This window comes from Triturus cristatus, chromosome 4_2, assembly GCF_964204655.1.
Source record: "Triturus cristatus chromosome 4_2, aTriCri1.1, whole genome shotgun sequence".
NCBI classification, from domain to species: domain Eukaryota; kingdom Metazoa; phylum Chordata; class Amphibia; order Caudata; family Salamandridae; genus Triturus; species Triturus cristatus.
This window is the reverse complement of record NC_140586.1, coordinates 169,997,661-170,014,795: the sequence shown is the minus strand read 5'-3', so window position 1 is coordinate 170,014,795 and position 17,135 is coordinate 169,997,661. Positions and strand designations below refer to the sequence as shown.

General features: G+C 44.0%; 1 protein-coding gene across 10 annotated transcripts in view; it reads left to right on the top strand.

Moving 5' to 3' along the window:
• STAT6 (signal transducer and activator of transcription 6) overlaps positions 1–17,135 on the top strand; it is a 760,203-nt gene that overhangs the window by 268,145 nt on the left and 474,923 nt on the right. For 7 of the 10 annotated variants that reach the window (XM_085600982.1, XM_085600983.1, XM_085600976.1 and 4 more), the window contains exon 2: positions 2,828–2,942. The exons of the other annotated variants lie outside the window; for them this stretch is intronic. The gene's annotated coding sequence lies outside the window, so the exon portion shown is untranslated. The remainder of the gene's footprint in view (positions 1–2,827; positions 2,943–17,135) is intronic. 10 annotated transcript variants of the gene reach the window in all.

The following is a 17,135-nucleotide window of genomic DNA, read 5'->3' as shown; positions in this document are numbered from 1 at the left end:
GCGGAGCCACAGAGAGTCTTGGGAGTCGTAGTCCTGTACTCCCTACGTGTGGCGGCAAGTCTGCAGCAGCAGCGGTGGCAAAACGAAAGGCAGCAAGCACCCCAGCACAGGGAAAAATGCGTCTGTCCCCTCACGCTCCGTCGCGGTATTCAGGTAGGTAGCCTGCCCCTCGTGTATGGATCACCAAGCACTCCCGCTCCACAGAGGGAGCCGATTGAATTTAGCGCCTCCGGGCGCGGAAGTGCTGCCGGGTGGGGGCGGAGCCACAGAGAGTCTTGGGAGTCGTAGTCCTGTACTCCCTACGTGTGGCGGCAAGTCTGCAGCAGCAGCGGTGGCAAAACGAAAGGCAGCAAGCACCCCAGCACAGGGAAAAATGCGTCTGTCCCCTCATGCTCCGTCGCGGTATTCAGGTAGGTAGCCTGCCCCTCGTGTATGGATCACCAAGCACTCCCTCAATAGGTAATATAAGTTGCTCTACAATTCTGTATTCCCCTAAGTCTCCCGATAAAAGTGGTACCTCACTTGTGTGGGTAAGCCTAGTGTCCACGACAGGAAATGGCCCAAAACGCAACGTGGATACTCCACATTTTTACTGTGAAAACAGACCCTTTTTTTGCAGAGAGCCTAGCTGGGATTTTGAACCTTAGCTCAGCCGGCACCGTAGGAAACCTAGCAACCCTATACATTTTTTAAAACTAGACACCCAGTGGAATCTAGGATAGGGTGACTTGTCTTGGTGTGTTCACCAGGTTCTGTTACCCAGAATCCCTTGCAAACCTCAAACTTTGTAAAAAAACAAATTCCTCACATTTCTGTGATGGAAAGTTCTGGAATCTGTGTGGATCCACAAAATTTCTCCCACCCTGCATTCCCCAAAGTCTTCCGATAAAATGGTACCTCACTTGTGTGGGTAGGCCTAGTACCCGCGACAGGAAACGGCCCAAAACGCAACGTGGACACACCACATATTTACAGTGAAAACTGAACCTTTTTTTGCAAAGTGCCTAGCTGTAGATTTTGAGCCCTAGCTCTGCCGACACCTAGGGAAACCTAGCAAACCAATACATTTTTCAAAAGTAGACACCCAGGGGAATCCAGGAGGGGGTGACTTATCTGGCTCTAAACAGACTGTGTAACCCAGAATCCCTTGCAAACCTCAAATTTTGCTTAACAAAAAACAAATTTTCCTCACATTTCTGTGATGCAACGTTTTTGAATCTGTGTGGATACACAAAATTCCATCCACCCAGCATTCTCCAAAGTCTCCCGATGAAAATGGTACCTCACTCGTGTGGGTGGGCCAAGTTCCTGCTGCAGGGAAGGGTCAACTTATTGTGGAGCCATCACCATTACCTATCACAAAATGACCTGGTTTTGCAAGGGGGTCACCTGGGTTTTTGGCCCCGGACTCGGCAGTCATCTAGGGAAACCTACCAAAGCCACATATTTCTGAAAACTAGACACAGGGGGAGTCCTGAGAGGTATGGCTTACTTGGACCCCCCCAACATTTTCCAACCCAGAATCCCCGGCAAACCTCAAATTTAGCTGAAAAAAATGACTTCTTTCTCAAATTTCTGTGTGGGAAAGTTGTGGGATCACTGGCTGACACACATTTCCTACCACCCAGCGTTCCCCAGGTCTCCTGATAAAAATGGTACCTCACTCGTGTGGGTGGCCCAAGTACCAGGGACAGGCAAGGGCACAAAACTTATTGAGGAGACATCAAAATTACCTCTCACAAAACTACCTGGTTTTGCAAGGGGGATCATCTGAGTTTTTGGCCCCAGGCTCGGCAACCATCTAGGGAAACCTACCAAACTCACACATTTCTGAAAACGAGACACCCGGGGGAGTACAGGGAAGTATGGCTTGCATGGACCCCCGAACGTTTTCCTACCCAGAATCCTCTGCAAACCTCAAATTTAACTGAAATAATCACTTTTGCCGCACTATTTTTAGTGGGATCACCGTGCCGGCACAAATGTCCTACCACCCCTTGTTCTTCCGAGTAAAAAGTTATGAGTGCACTTGCAATTGTGCTCATGATGGAACCATTCCGTCATGAGCACAGAAGGGGTTAATCAACTTCTATTATTTATCAAACATGTTTTGTTTTTTAGTGTGGTTTCCATTAAGGTAGGCGGGATTGCAAGGAATACTCCATACTCCACTCTAAGATGGTCGCCCCAGTTTTATATACGAGTGTCAGGATCTATTTAACACCACTTGTTGGAAACAGGAAGTACTTATTAGTAGGGATACGTGCGCCACACTGATGGACATTTAAGCCGGTCCCTAATGTTCGGAAGCTCAGTACGAAGCTAAAAGTTAGGCCATACGGATAGTGGAATTTGCACGGAGTTCAGGTAATGACTGTTTAGGTCTAGATCAGTTCGCTATTTACGATTTAAGTGACAAGTGTATGCAATATATTAAAATAGAGACAGTTTACCGTGTATAAGCGTCTTGATGTCATCTTATTTTTCTTTATCTAGTGAGATTGGTCTCCTAGGAGACCGACAGTCCCAATATACGAGTGATTGGGAACACACTCGCAGTTGGTGATAGTGCCGATACGCCTATTTTAATCAACTACCTAAAGCAAGTGGTAGGGTTACGCTAGTTTTCTAATAACTATTGACATTAACATTGATTAATAGCTTCAGTTAACTCAAGAGTATGGATTATATTGCTACGGTAGTTGGAGATCTATTTAAAGTGATTGTATAACTCTTGTTTTTTCAGTAAAGATATAAGAACTACACTAATCAATGTATTAAAATGACAAAGGGCTGAGAATAATGAATCCCCTTTTTTTTAATATAGAATATATACAGTTGGACTCCTTCATTGCGGGAATGGATCCATAAGGCCCAGCGAAGGATTAACTTACCCATAAGGATTCCACAATTGATTAAGACAACCCTAAGAGTCTTATTTGGTGAGTGAGGGTTCTGGTTTGAAAAATCATGGGGTATGGTGGCAACATATAAGTATCACCCACTAGCTATAATATGATATGAATGTGAGTGATTGGTTGACCATAGGGGACATTTTGCCCAAACCCTTTTTTATATAATCTGTTAGAATGAATAATATTTAGATATCTTATTCTGAATGATAGATATGACGGTTGGTTGTATGGTATATGTTGTCCGTACATGTTTAATTTTTGAGGGGGTGGGTTACTTATTCTTTTAAGTTGTGGCGCCACACTGTATAGTTTTAATGATAATGAATTATAGGTTTTAAAAAAATAATTCAAATATGTTTTTTAAAAGAGTAAACACTGTAGTACATGAATGTTTGACAACCATTATGCAATGTTTTTGATTAGTAATACTTGTGTGTTGGAACATAGGTTAAATTGACAAGGGTTCCAAAGAGGGACATAGAAATTCTGTCTTGAAAAAGGTGGTCATTATTCATATTACACCGCTGAAACGCTTCGACACATTGGATAAACAAAATACATTCAACATGCTGGCATAATTGATAAGGAAGTTTGTACTAATCATATGCCTGTCTTTGATTTTGTCTATGGATTAGTTCACGAACTACAAAGAAGTGTACTGTCGTATATGTTGTGTCTCTTTTTGTCCCTTCTTTTTTTCCAAATTTTCTCTTATTTGGTCTACAGTATATTTTATAGTACCGTGTAAAATATTGAGACCACGTATGTATCGGAATTTTTTGTCATTTTTACATTTTTATTTTGATATAATCATGTATTGCACAATAAAAATGTTATAGTCATGAAACAGCTTTTTATGCATGGAGCAATGTTTTAACTTATGATTTAATGTTTGTATGAAATAATTTTTTAACTCCCTATGTTTTTTTATAAATATATGATATATTTTCCCACCATTTGAGTATTTGTGGCACTACAACTATAGACCTGTGGGGCTTTGGTGTGTTTGGAATATGAGGATTCAAAATAGGAGTGTAGCTTTGGTTATAACCTGAGCCACTAGAGTTGTGTGATTCTGTGGCTGTTTTCGCATAGTTATGATTTTGCCAAATATGCCACCGAATCCATCATCTGCTGCATAATCGGCAACTTTTAACAAAAATTTTGTTTTTGCTCAGAAGAATAAAATGTCACTGAAAATGTTGCTGCATGTGTTGGCACGTAGTGGAAGGCCCTTCGCAAAGGTTAGCAGGTCATCTTACAATTGCTTATTTCTGTATTTAGTGGTTAAACTGATACTAATGAGGTGAAATCTTTGCCCAGACAGTATTACCCTGTGTAAAACAAATGGAATAATACACTATAAAAAAAATGTGGCACATTGTGCTGCATAATTTTTGCTTTTCTTGCTGCATAATTTAGTCAACCCTGCTGCATATTTTGTTGCTTCCCTGGTGCATAATTCCGGTGCTTTTTAAAAAAGAAAAACTGTCCCAAATTTGGAGATCCTCCGCAAATTTGTGGGAAAATTGAAAATAAAACATGTTTTTGGCCATAGACGAGGTCTTTCTGGGACCCTCCCCACCATGCCCCAGTTTTCAGGGTATTCCTACCCTGCCCCTTTGTGTCTCTATTTTATCTTTTTTTCAGGACACTGGACTGAGTTCCAAGTCCTAAGGTGGCTGCCACTACAGTGTTTTTGATGTGGTGGCAGCCAATCAGATCTCATCTTGAGATCTGGCGGTCCAACAGATCCTCCATTAAGTGAACTATACAAAGTTTTTTACCCTTAATTGCTTCAAAAACTATCAAAGGTCTTAAACCAAATAACAAAAAGCACACTTTCTGGACCATGAACTAGCTTTTAGCCAAGTTTGGTGTAATTTCGATTATCAGTTTTTGTGGTATTCCTGTTCAATTTTCCTTTGGAAAAATGAATAGGGAAAATATGTTTTGGGATCCCCCCCCCCCCCCTCCCCCCCACACACTTTTTCTCTGCTCCCACTTTCCGGAACTTTCCGGGAAAGAGCTGAGGTGGATGAGACTTTTACGTCGAAAGTTTTGTGACGATTCATCTAACAGCACCACAGTAGTTAGGAAAACAAAAAACGCTTTTCCTATGGAATCGCAGACCTAACTATAACTACACAGTGGCGACCTCCATGAGGTAATGTTATACACACACACACACATATATAAAGTAGTTTTTTCAGTGAATAGTATTTAAAGGTTTGTAAGATCCCTTAAACCTTGTAATTTCTTACTTGTTGCATGCTCAATGACATTATGTCTAGCTATATTTTTCCAACTCGTAGACATTAAGAGGCCTTTTTACAAACTTTATTTTGTGGTACCCTTAGTAGAACTGCTAATGCACTACAAAATGCTATTCACATAGTTATGTGCATGGGTCTACGCTATTGCCTCTCCTATCTTTCTCGTGAGATCTCGTCCCCAACTTCGGAGATCTCCACCCATAAGTATACGTTTTAGTAGTAAAAGTGGGAGGAACAGAGGGAAATGGCTGGAAGGTGTCAAATTAAATACTTACTGCTAAGAAAGAGGAGTTAAGGTAGGAGTAAAGAGTGGTTTGGGCAGGGTACGGGAGAGGTTTAGGAAGGGACATGCACCCAATCACAAAAGAATAAGCCCATTGCTATTTACAAACTGTCATTCTATATTTACTACAACCAAACCAGACCCAAAACTGTTGTAAATGCACTCCATCTCAGAGTTGTTGTAATTCCAACACCACACATGGCCAAGCACTTCTACTTCAAGACCCCCCCCATTGAAAATAATGGAGGTAGGAACTTAAATTAAAAAACAATATAAATATTGATAAAAAATAAATTACATTATTTAAACTGTTTAAAAATATAAATACATTTAATGGTAAAAAAATTAAATGAAACCTATTTGTTATTGTATTTTGGAATATTTATTGAGGTTTTACATTTAAAAATTGAATGTAACAGTAATTTACAGCACTCTTTATGATTTGTAATACATAAAAATATATACTTTTCATTTATATGCTTTTTCATAATTTAAACTTCAGAAAAAGGATCTTATTTTAATATATTCTAAATAATTCATTTTTAGGTCTCGCGCCTAGCGATACACTGCGCAGCAGTGTTCGCGCAGCGAGTGTCCATTTGTCCGTGTTTTGAAAATGGGCCTGGAAAATGCACACGCTTGTGCGTGTGATTTTTACCTTTGCGGCCTGCAATTGGCCTTTCCGTGCGTGTTCTTTTGTAAAATAGACACCAGTAGGCCAGAGGCGGGCGCATAGCTCTGCCCCTGGCCTATTGGTGTCTATTACGTGCATTTCCTGCCATATGGTTTCAATTATCGTGCCCAGACACGGGCACGATAATTGAAAACATATGGGCATGCGTGCACCACTCGCGGCTTTGTTTTTCACAAAGGCGATCGGTTTCGGTTTCGCGATCGCCTTTCTCCTCCCTCCCCTCTGCCCCCTTGGCAACAGAAATAAGGAGCCGGCCCGCATGGCAGATGTTCCAGTCGCGATATGACCCCCTAAATCAGAAGCTAAGCAGGAGTAAGTCATGAGTAAAGCAGGCGGCATTTTGCTGTTTTTTACTTGCTTTCCACCACCAAGTCTGGAGTAAGTCACACCTACTTATCGAAACCTACTTTTGACCTGGCGTGATTAGTGCTCGACGCACGCATGATGATTGTGCCGGGCCCACCATGTCGTCCTCTCCAGTTCGCAATTGCTCTTCCATTAATTGTCCTGCCCTGTGTCTTTTATCCGCACTCCTTGCTTTCTCTAGATTGTATAACTTTATTTCTGTACGTTTATTTTACTTTTATCTCTTCCTCCTTCAATATTTGGTCTGCTCCAGTCTCTTCTTTTTTTGCTCAATAAGTAGCTCTACGGGTCCTGTTTTAATGTGCTTACAAATATGCTTGTGCAACACGTTTTTCACATCAATACGGTGGGATTTGTCGGTCCCTGCACAGATGTATCCCCTTGATGCATGTTAGAATAAATTGTCCCTCTACAGCGACCGTCAGCTCTAGGCGTTCTTTATGGTCGCTTCCCACCATTACTTTGTCTTTCAGGCACCGCTTCTCCAATAATATCCCTGCATTTAACAGTCAACACTGCCCGCTCCCTCCACCTGCAGGCTGTCGGCGATTCTTCTCCCTGTCACCCCATGTGGTTCATCGTCATCTTGAATGAACAGCGCAGCTCTGGCAGCGGAAATCATATTTTTTTCAGGACCTCCTCTAATGTGTCCCTTTCTTCTCTTTACTTTCTGAAGTCTGTTTTTATTTATCCTGTCTCTCTTTCTGTCCCTATCTCGCTTGCATTTTCCCTCGATTCTCAATACACCCTGGTCTTTACAGCTATCCTCTTGTCTTTGCTTTTTAAATCTGTTACGTTTATTTCACTTCTTTCAGTTTTAACCCCCCCCCACCTCATCCCCAGTTTCTGTCTTCCTCTCTCCGCCTCGTCCTCTGCTCTCCTCCGCTCTACCTCTCTCTGCCCCGTCCCATGCTCTCCTCCGCTCCTGTTTCCCCTCAGCCCTCCAGTGTATCCCCTGATTCGCCTCCCTGCCCCCCTTCCCCACTCCCCTCCTCGCTGCCCATTGCACCAATATCATTAAAGATGCAGGGATTCTGTCGAGGCATGAGGTGTGGGTTCTGATAAATGGCTAACAGGCAGCGTGAAGCTGCTGGGTTTGCAGAAGGCTGTGTGAAGGCAGGAGTTTTGGGAGATGAAGGCCTGATGTTTCGGCTCACTTTTCGTTTTGTGTGTTCTTGACTCGTGGGCATCTTGTATTGTAGGCATCCCTGCAGGAAGACTCGCCTAACGGTCAATACATTGCTAGTACAATTATTCTTATCAAATACATAACCTGACATAGACGGGCCCCCTCTGTACTACAAAAACCTGTGATATAACTCCAAATTATGACCACAAATCGGTGAGGGGCACGGAACTTTCACCTAGGTTAGTTGGCCTAGAGGTGTACAAAGATGGTGGACTGATATCTGCACAATACAGTTCCTGAAATTCTGAGTCACATCTTTCAGTGGTATTGTCCCAACAGACCCCTGCGCTCTGTAGGATCAAATACAATCCCCAGAAGTAGGAAGTCAAACTGGTGTTTGTTACTGGTACTATAGAACAGTCTCTTGCCTCATACCAGGACCATCCCCTCCCTGCTTCAGTTCAGGAAAGAACTTAAAACATGGCTTTTTAACAACTAGGATTTTTATCAATAATTAGAGTGTTCTGGTTTTAAGCTCTGGTTTCAGCTAGCACCAAGACACCCTTGGGTATTGTTATAAATTGCATTAACATGCCAAAACTGAGTTGTGCTGGGGGGTTGGAGGTGAGGCAGGCCTTGCATATGCCCCTCCACACATCAGACCCACATTTCCCTTTTTTGCATGCTTCTGTGTGGCACATATTTTGCATAAGGCTTATAGGAGCCTGCCCTAACAGATAGCACAGCTTCCGTGGCCATAGATGATAGCACGTCTCACAATCATGCCCAAGTAATACACTCAGGCTGCTTTTAAGGCTTTACACTGATTCAGTTATCCAATTTGTAGTGCTCTGTATAACTTAAAGGCAGTACAGCAAAAGGGCCCTTGCTATAGACCTGAGTTCAAAGGTACAGACCAGCCAGGGTGATGGGATCTGGAATTGCTAATCTCCTGCTCGTCCCTAAAATAAAAACACGGCAGTTGTGGAAATATACATGTTATGACACAGGTGGACAAGCATAGCCAATAGGTCTTGCTTTTGGGACCTTATAAGTATTTAGTTATGCAGCACAATACCCTTGGTGCAACAACATCAAGTTTTGCATGTGTTGGTTTTGGAAACAAATAAATAAAAGGCATTGTTATTTCCAATGCCAATAGCTCAAACTCTAGTAAATGCGAGACCTATTGCATTGTAAATGCTTGTTTTATTTTAAATTAAGTTATTGCTCTACATTTTTATTTTGTTCTACTTGAAAATAGCATATATAATTAACTTTAATATTTACATTAAAATAAAATATTTAAGTCAAATAACTTTAGAGATTATTCCCTATACTTTACCATAGAAAGAACTCTGCCTGATTGCGAAGGTCTCCACCAGTCGTAAAATAACTATTAGAAGTAACTGTAAGTTTACTGTCATACTATACACTTTTACTGACTCTACCCCTTCTGTAAGAAAGTTTGGACATTTAAGTCTACACTTTTGAGTAATTTTACAGTTGTAAATGGTGAGTAGCCAAAAGCAATATAGCTACACAAAAGTGTGAGAGTAAAAAGCAATTTTTGGGGGGCAATTTTATATAGCTTGCACTCGACCCGAAGGCATTGGAGCGCTTTACACTCATTTAATTTTTGTTTTTGATTGTGTTCCAAGTCCAATAAAAGTTCAGTTAAGTAGTACAATATGCTTAGTATGTTTGAGGTGCCGGCAATTTATCTATCCCTCCCCTTTACGCGATGGAAGAGATTGCTCCATTTATGTTTCAGGGCTGGCACAGTCTGGCAACTTCTTAGCTTTTCAGAAGGTTCTAAACATTCGGTAGCTTGTATATGGGCCTGCCACTGTGACGGGTTGTGTGTTCAAACCTTGTTGCACTTTGTTTTTTGTACCATTTTATAGCTCCTATTTCCTATTTTACCTGAACCCAGTTTTAAAGTTCCCCGAAATTTCACAGTGTAGACGTTTTATTTTATCTCCAGCTTTTAGGTAGCACCGATGTCTGTTTTAGAGTGGGTTCTTTTCTCAAAGTGGCAACAAGATGTAGGTATTCGATGGTGAGCTGATCTATGGCCTTCTCCCACACTTTTAGTGTATGCCCTGTGTAGTTTTGAACCATATATATTTTATAAATCCTTTTCAACTATGGTTATGTATGTTTTTTATTTTTTTATTATAATTCTTTTTTAATTTTAGTATTTTTATTCAGTAAATGCAGGTTAGACGTGTATTCCAGCATACCATTATATAGAGAACCATGAAATACAATATAAGGACTAAGTGACTGAATATGAGTTCGATGGTCCGATAGACCACCAAGCCCATAGTGGCAGTGTGACAACTGCTGCACCGGTGGTTTGGCCACTGTATTACAACTTTGGGGGTTGAACTGCCATTGGAACATCACAACCGTTGGGGATTCATGACGGTGATTCCTCCACAAAAAGTGTTGCAGTGATGAAACTGGTGCCTCAGGGCCAGGGGATGCCCCCCTGTCTATATGCACCCCCAGTTCTTGCACGGCATGGACTTCACAGTCCATGCCGTACAGAAACGTGCTTTAGCATTCCCATTGCGGTGCCTTTCTAAGGCTCACCTTCTGGGACCGCCAAAGAACCGCTCACCAGACCATGAGAAATCTCCCACTCTAGTGGGCAGTCGACTTTCACTGTGTGGGAGCAGGGCGGTGGCGTGGTGGTCCGCTCCCACGCCGCCAAAGTCATAAATAGGCCCTAAGTATTTAGACTGATGTCAACATCATGATGGCAAAAAACAACATTATGCAGGTAACCAGAATAAACAGAGTATTATTTAAGGAGAGTGGAAAGGAAATTATATAGAAGAGAGAATACAGAAAGGAGGGAAAGAAGACAAGAGAGAGAGCATGGGAGAGAACGAAGTGTAAATAATGTAAAATTGCTGAGAGGAACTTCCAAGAAATCATGAAAATAGTACATCATATGATAAGAACAGATTTAGTAATGGAAGAAATACAATATCAGCAACCCACAGTCCAAATGCTAAAATACAGTATGTAATTAAGTTGTAGTACTCACATCCATGGACAAATATCTGGTCAGTGGCTCCTAAAGTTCTTGTCGTTTTGCCGACAAAGATGAAGAATGTAAATTATAGCAATCCAAATGGTGATTATGACAAACCAAATTCCACCACTGTTGCAATGTAATAGTGTCTACAGATTTCCAATTAGTGGTAATTACCTGGAATGCAATAACAGTCAGTAGATTAACATTACGGTGTAATTTATTCTGAGGCCAGACACTACTTGAGCCACCTAAAAATAAATTGTCAATGGAAAAAGGAAAATGAACTTCAGTAATATGTCCAATCCCTGTCCATATCTGCTCCCAGAACAATGACAGTTGAGGGCAAATGCATACCTTTACATCGCATGCCTTACATCGCTTGCCTTTACAACGCGGTTGTTACAATGACTGCTTTATTACAACATGAACTATTTCAACGACTTGCTGTAGGGGCGCGCTGGACTTAGGAATAGTATAATTTACTATTCCTACTGCAGTTTGTGCAACAGCAGGGAAGGTGTTGGATTGTAAATCCAACAGCAGTGCGCCCCCTACAGCAACTGGTTGAAACGACTTGCGATGTAGTGGTTCGCATTGTAATGACCAATTTGGGAAGGCATGCGATGTTATGGCTGTTTCCCGTTTAGGGCAAAGAAAGGACATATGAAAGTAAGTACCAGGATTAGAGTTGCACCACCAGCATACATCACTCAAGCAGTTTGAGTTTAAACAGGTGTTCTGGTGTATAGTATTATCTATTGTAGAAATAGTATAGCGTTAGGGTAGGGTTGGCAGGATGTGCTGTAGAGCGAATTTTCTCCCATATTTTCTGCCAGAGTGGGGTAGGCCAACTAGAGTGTGAATCCGGTTCCCATAGAAGTTACAATCTAGATTTTGACCTATACAGAATAGGTGTTATCAATGTTTTGTATGTTAGCGAAGCCTTGGAGTTATGAAGCAGTCGCCTATGCTGGGATTGCAGAAAATTGCACTGAATGAAAGGAGTAGGGAGGGACACCAGTATAGGGGCCAGCAGTGATTCTAAGATATGATATTGATTAAGACATTTGGAAGACGAAGAGGAAAGAAATGAAAATGGGATAATAGAATTACTATGATGAATCATTTGGGAGATAGTGAATATGTCCTTTGTCAGATGAGATACCGCAGTGATTGAGCTCCTCCACATCAACGGATCTTTGTTCAATAGCTGTGATACGTTGCTCGTGAGAGGACCATTTCTCCTCAATGCGTATTGAGGGCGCATTTGTTTTCACAACAAAGGGTTTCAAGGCTCTTATTTCCTCTATGATGTCTTCTAGGGTGAGTGGGGGGCAGGGGTTTATGTGGAGAGTCAGAGTGTTTCTTTGGTCTCTAGACTAATGCAGAAAACGTTTTAGACACAGCCCCAGATACTGAAGTATCGCACCCCAACCTGTGGTCTCTATAACCTTTCATAAGGACAGAGGACAGAGAGGTTCTTAGGCATAAGATCCTGCAGGCGAATATTGGGGTGGGTAATGTAAACGCACCAAAGGACTAAAGAAATGGCTCGAGGAACAGTCAATATATGCGCAAGGTGATGAATGTAGCCTGTGAGGAGCTTGCAGGCACCGCTACTGACTGAGTGAGGTAGGTACAGGGTATCTCTTGAAGATGAAGAAAGTACGTGAAGAAGTCCAAAATAGCCCAACACTATGACAACATTGACTCCTTGAAATAGCAAAGCTTGTAGGCAGCACTTAGCCCCAGCCCTCCTAGCTCAGGAAAGCACAGGAGATGAAGACTATATAATGGAAGAGAGCCCATTAATAAACAGCACTGCTTACAACTGTGAGAGAAAATAATCACCAGAGACCAAAAGAAGCTGCAGCCTTCGAGTAAAGCCTCAAGAAATACCAGAGTTTGACATTTTGCCATGAGAGGTGAAAAACAGTGAGCGACCATATCACCTCAGAAGAATTCCTCACAGAAGTACGCAGGATGACGGACCGTCACAGATTGACCAGAGCAGCATGAAGCAGAAACATGCCAGTGCATCACTTATTCTACTTACAAAAGGATGAAAAGGGTGGCGCTGACCTTCCAACCCTGAAACCTGAGCTTGGAATACACATTTATGAAGAAATGGTACCAAGCCTCCGAACAAACGCCGGAGACCGACCGGGAGGCACAAAGTCCAGCAACCATCTTGGCGGCGTTCGCGACATGCTCCCCTTTTTCAAATTTTATTATTATTTTTATTATATTTATTTATTATTATTTTGGGATACCCTTTTATCTATTCTTGGTGTGTTTAAAGTGATTGTACTGGATTGTCTTTTATGGTTGTTCTCAAAAATCGAATAAAGATTAATTAAATTTACTTATTGTTTACTCATTTCAAAGTCTAAGAGTGTATTGTTTTTGTATACTTGACTTGTTTTTCTAATGATACCTCTTTCCACTTGCTGAACACGTTATTGGTTAAAGTTGGCTTAAATATAGGATTATTACTGATCGGGTTAGCTGTGGTGTTGGTATAGTCTATTCCTTAAATTATCTAACTGCTTAAACCTAATACTGCAGCATCTCATTAACTGTATGCAGGGCTTTAAGTGGGATGAAAAAACTTGGGGGTCTGTCGAAGGGGCGTGGTCAATGTAATTAGGGGAGGGGCTTAAACACGTAAGCTAAAAATCTGTGTTTAGCATAGTATGCCACCCAACTTGTATTTTGCTGTTTCTGTCATTGCATCCAGATATATGATACAACAAGTAACATCATACCTACAACAAGTCAGGAGTATTGGGTTTGTCAATGGTTGTTTGTTGCATAAGATAAATAAGCAGCAACTGTGGCTTATATAATATTTAAAAAGCTTACACTTAAAGCCCTGGTGACACCACAACAATGTTGCTGATCCTGAGTTTCAAAAAGAGAAGGGAAACCCAGAGAGAAAATGACTCTCTTTAAAGGATTTCCCTTCGCCTACAACGCTCACCTGGCATGACGTCATGCCGTAACATCTCCACTAATGAGAAGTGAGCAGTGTGAGCACGCGCACATGGATGTGCCTGTTATCACTACAGTGCGGGGAAAAACGGACCACCTGTGCCAGGGCACATAGTGCCAATATCGGCAACAGTTGTCCCAAAACACATAAGTACATAAATAAAACACACAACACTGTATTGTAAGTGGAGAAATATTGCTGCAGGTTTATTAGCATAACCAATATGCAAGCATGGTGGGTTATCTTACGGGTGATCCCAGGGCAGGCCAGCCCCTATGCCGCCTGCCCGTCTGATAAGCCTAGAGTCACCATGGCAACGCCAAATGGTGGATACCAAATATTGGGAGGGGCCACCCCTCCCATCCGTGGACCACCAGTCCACTTGCTTTACACGCCCCCCCCCGTGATGGGTGGGCGGAGCATACATGGCAGCCCCCGGTTGCTCAGACCCACAACCGCCTGTCGGCTAACGGGGCGCCGTCGTTCTTCCAGGGGACACGCTAAAACATCCCTGGGTATCCTGGCTTAGCACCCCGCGGTGCTGCTGCATGATGTACCCCTTGGTATGTGCAGACCCTGGATCGCCCTGTAACTCCTCTTGCAACACAAAGTAACATTTGTTAGAAGACCTAGCCCCCCCCCTTTGTCCCTCCGGACGCCGGGTAAGCGGAGGGGCGGGCAAGGCGAACGAGCGGACAAGAGGGCGAGGAGGGGGCGGAGACAGAATATGTACCCCTGTCTCCTCCCCGCCGGAAGCAGCCATCTGCTGGGGTCTCCCCTGGAGTAGCCCAGGGACTCGACCTCCCACCCCTGTGCCTTCCTGTGGCACTAAGGCGGCCGCCCTCTAAGGGGGCGGGCCGCTACGCAACCCCCCCCCGGGCAGCCTTACATAGTGCCAATATCGGCAACAGTTGTCCCAAAACACATAAGTACATAAATAAAACACACGACTCTGTATTGTAAGTGGAGAAATATTGCTGCAGGTTTATTAGCATAACCAATATGCAAACATGGTGGGTTATCTTACGGGCGATCCCAGGGCAGGCCAGCCCCTATGCCGCCTGCCCGTCTGATAAGCCTAGAGTCACCATGGCAACGCCAAATGGTGGATACCAAATATTGGGAGGGGCCACCCCTCCCATCCGTGGACCACCAGTCCACTTGCTTTACACGCCCCCCCATGATGGGTGGGCGGAGCATACATGGCAGCCCCCGGTTGCTCAGACCCACAACCGCCTGTCGGCTAACGGGGCGCCGTCGTTCTTCCAGGGGACACGCTAAAACATCCCTGGGTATCCTGGCTTAGCACCCCGCGGTGCTGCTGCATGATGTACCCCTTGGTATGTGCAGACCCTGGATCGCCCTGTAACTCCTCCACAGCCTTGGGAGTGGCCACCGTCACTACCAGGGCCCCCCACCAAGGTAGACCTATTTACTTACAACCTGCTGCAGCCAAAGCTTCCCCTAGGACCAATAGGCCCAGTCTATTCGCAACCCGCAGCTGCCAAGGCTTCACCAAGGTCAAGTAAAATCCATGCCTAGAGTGGAGAGGTGCACCCCATCACCCTCCAGACACCCTGTTGATTTGGCGTGTAAAAGGCCATGCCTGATGAAGCCAAAGCCTCTTTGCTCAGTGAACTTGCGCATGGCGCTGTTGACACCTCAGTGGCTTCTCCTGAGCGGGCTCCTTGCCAAGGTAGCCTATTACTTATAACCTGCTGCAGCCAAAGCTTCCCCTAAGTCCAGTAGGAAAAGATCCATGCTCCAACTAGAGAGGTGTACCCCATCTCCCTCCCGGCACCCTGTGGATTTGGCGTGAATAAGGCCTTTCCTGATTAAGCCAAAACCAAATTTGCCTTTTAACATAAACATGCTGATAACCGGCCTTCCCCAGGTCCAGCCAAACCAGTCTTAGCCCATGCAGGACCGTAGGCCCGCATGCCCCCTCAGGACAGGTGCCCCCATCCATTCTAAACTCCAAATGGATTTATGACTGAATTAACCTGCCTAAGAGTAGGCGATGGTCCAAAGATACCTTTGCCTGGCTGAAGAACAAAACCTATTCAAGCCACTCCTGACAGGAGGTGCCAGAGCGAGTGTAGTTAATAGATGACAAGCCCGCTCTACTTCCTCTTTCCCTGTCTGAGTCTAGCCCTAGTTGGAGTGAGCCCATCGCATTCCGTCAGTCACCACCAACTGTGAAGCCTTGCCCTCCTAAATTCTGCTAATATACCAGGGAGAGACAGGACAGAGTTACCTCAGAGGAGAGCCAACGTGTAAAAACTTCTCTATTTTGAATACTGGGAAAGCCAAATGTTCTCCTACTATTTAGAAGCCCAAAAGTGTTACCCTGGGGCTTCCCTTAATCATGTGGACCATATCGCCCTTATTGGATTACCACTTCCACAACCTGGTACTAAGTGGTCCTACCCGGATCTGCACCTGAACCAGAGGTCGGACCCAAGCCCCTCTAAGTTCTGCTGCTCGACCTGCCTGTTAACATGAATCCCAGGGCAAACCACAGGCATCTAACCCATGTTTGCCATGCCTGAGCTAAAACACCTCTGGGAGGCAAAACCCCAGCTAACCCCTATATGTATTCCGAATGTTCGCTGACAACTGCCAAGGGAAACGCGCATAACTGAAGCAACTGGCGCCATGCTCATCAAATCTCAATCCCCCCTATTCTGACTGCAAAATGTGCTCATGTGGTTGACCGGATGAGTGCTCCCTCCCATCCCTATGATTATGGAGCTGCAGCAGTAGATGCTAATGATGGGATAACGAGCACCGCTAAACAGACGGAGTGATCCTGAGAAAGAAACGGTTGGACCACAACCACCACCAAATCCCGCCTGTAGTCAGTGAGGTTTACGTTGCCATCTGCAGTAGTGCAGCGACAATTTGCCGCCATCCAACCAGTGCAGTATCCTGTTCTGGGCATCCCCCACATTCTTCCACTGGGCTTCTCAGCCTGATGTCAGTGACCTAGGTAAAATATCTCCCTGCCAGGCAGCCTGGCATTGAAAATTACATCACCTACACCGTGAGAACCCTACCTGCCAAGCGATTTCGCTCAAATCTTGCCTGGCCTTCCTACCTTCCCAGATGATCCAGCAAGCTTTGCTGTACTCGGTCGATTGACCTGACCAAACCTCAAACCCACCAGTTTGGGCCACATAACCTGCCCCCAAGACTCTGCTGCACAACCAATGAGCAGGAATGACAGAAGGGACGGGGCCCCCGGTAGTACTTAAAAGTTTCCTACTGCCTAACCAGCTGTGCCCCTTGGAAGGCTACCACAATCGCTTAGGATATGAGCTTCACTCAGCACAACCCTTTCATCCTGGACCTACCTCCAACTGATGTGTAGTAAAGCGCGCCGAACCTTAGGGGTCCGCACCCCATCTGACCAACATTGGTGG